The sequence below is a fragment of the Bombus flavifrons genome, chromosome 16, assembly GCF_040668555.2.
Source record: "Bombus flavifrons isolate JBK064 chromosome 16, iyBomFlav1_principal, whole genome shotgun sequence".
In the NCBI taxonomy this organism is placed as follows: domain Eukaryota; kingdom Metazoa; phylum Arthropoda; class Insecta; order Hymenoptera; family Apidae; genus Bombus; species Bombus flavifrons.
This window is the reverse complement of record NC_138457.1, coordinates 1291803-1294155: the sequence shown is the minus strand read 5'-3', so window position 1 is coordinate 1294155 and position 2353 is coordinate 1291803.

The following is a 2353-nucleotide window of genomic DNA, read 5'->3' as shown; positions in this document are numbered from 1 at the left end:
GCGACATTTGCTGATGACACAGCGCTATTAGCATCCCACGCAGACCCGATAATTGCATCCTCCACTCTTCAGCGATGTCTCGACTGTATGGAAAAGTGAATCCACAAATGGGGCTTCAAAATAAACGAAAATAAATCCACACATGTAACCTTCACGCTGCGAAAACGAACCTGCCCTCAGGTGACCATTAACGATATTACAATTACTAGTAAGAGTTCAGTCAGATATAATACAAGAGTTAACAACCACCAAAACCCATTAGTTACCCAATTACTTGACACGACGGGTCAGATCCGCATATTAAAAAGACAATACCCTTTAGATTTAAGCATTAGATTCAACTAGAATCAAACATGCTATAAACTTATAATCCAAGTTACAGTACTACGCCGAAATAATTTACTTATAATTCTCAATGAGAATTGATTGTAAAAAGTCTACCAAATAAAATGAAAAAGAACGTACGATCTCATCAGCGAGTTACACAGCGTCTTTACGATCAGTGAATAATCTACGTTTCGACAAAGAGTTAGTTGAGTAATACTTGCACTGTGAACAAGTAAGTCGAGTACCACTTACACTAATTCGAGTGAAGATTCGTTACACGCCCCTAACCCTAATGATAACTCGACATATATATTTGTCGAGTTATGGTTGGCATTTTGATCGCGTAACAACTCTTCACGTAAATTAACCATTGTTTTACACAGCCGGGATTATATCTACACGTATATACAAGTCTACTACAAAGATTAACAAATAATAAGTCTAGTGAATAATAAGCTTAACAATTAATAAAGTTAGTGGATAATAAGTTGAACGAATAATAAGTCTAACAAATAATAAGTCTAATGAATAATAAGTTTAACGAATAGTAAGTTTAATGAATAGTATGATTTGCGAATAATAAGTTTAATGAATGCTATTAACAATACTTTTTTATTTGTGGGTTCAAACGAATCCACGGTCAGCGGGATAACTCTCTACTAAGCGTAAAATGATCTTAAGCACGGAAATACGATTGTTGTAAATGCTCGATGTGTCACTCTCCAAGGCAATCGCAAGAATGCCAGCCTCGTGGAGATTTTTCTCGCTGTACGATTGCATTTGTTATTCTATAACCGTTTGGAAGCATCGAGAAGGTTCCAAACGCCGTTGCTAGGCAGACTCGTTGGAAGCATCGAGGAGGTTCCAAACGCCGTTGCTAGGCAGTTTCTGCCTGGAGTTTCTGCCTGATTAGTAATACAATGTATGACCCATGGTATCAGCACCTCCGAGGCAGCATCACACGTGGCTAGGCCTGCTCCCGAGGCCGCATGCCGCCACAACCACATTTCTCGGAAAACCCATACAATCACTCCAGACCTCCGTTAGGCAAAACGTACATCCCGTGACCGTGGCTACGTTCGGCGACCAACTGTCACCTCGAACCCAATCTCGCTATCACAAATCTCGAACAAATACAGCTATGATAAAATCCAGGCTAGAGTACTAGAGGATGTTCCCAAAATTTCCAAGGAACGGCTTCGGCTTTCCTTTCATCTCCGACATATTAATTTATGTATGTGATGTATGTGTCGCGGTGGTTTTTATGCGCTATCTTATTTTACGCAGCCATATGTATTTGTGAAACTTATATGGACTACCTTTTACTTGTAATATTTTTTTTTTATGCTGACAGATTTTATTTTTGCGATTGTCATTCGCGTAAAACGAATCCACGTGGAACGGATACTACACGTAAATTGATGGACGAGTGTGTTGACCTCCTACTAATACTCGTCTGGTGTCAATCGAAACATTAACTGGAATGATTTAACTGAACATAAAAAAAATTTTATAGAATTTATAGGTACAGTTATGTGATATGGACAGAAATTTTTCTGTCTGCAGGAGATTCTAAAAGTATAGTTTTTATTTTGCATATTTTGTATATCGCATATGTCCATAAAATTTGCATGTGTGCATATTTGGTTGATGAAAAAACGTCTTACAAATATGTACATGACTCAAATATTATACTTTTCGAGTTATACATGTTTAAAGAAAATGTTTGATGAGTCCGCCTCGTGCCTGAATATGCCGGTGTATGTCTTAACATTGAGCTCGAATGTATAAGATATTCTTCGAATAGGCTCCAGTTTATTACATATTTTTTCTCACAAGTCGTATACATTGTTTACTCACGTTGAACACACAATATATTTTAAATGATCCCACAAAGAAAAACCTTATAGATCCATCTCATGGTGACCCTCGCGATTGATTTGTGAAAGTTCTGTGAAGGAATATTTTTATTGCAAAAAGTAAATGAGGAGAGTACTTCCAACAGTTTCTTCATATGACATCTTTT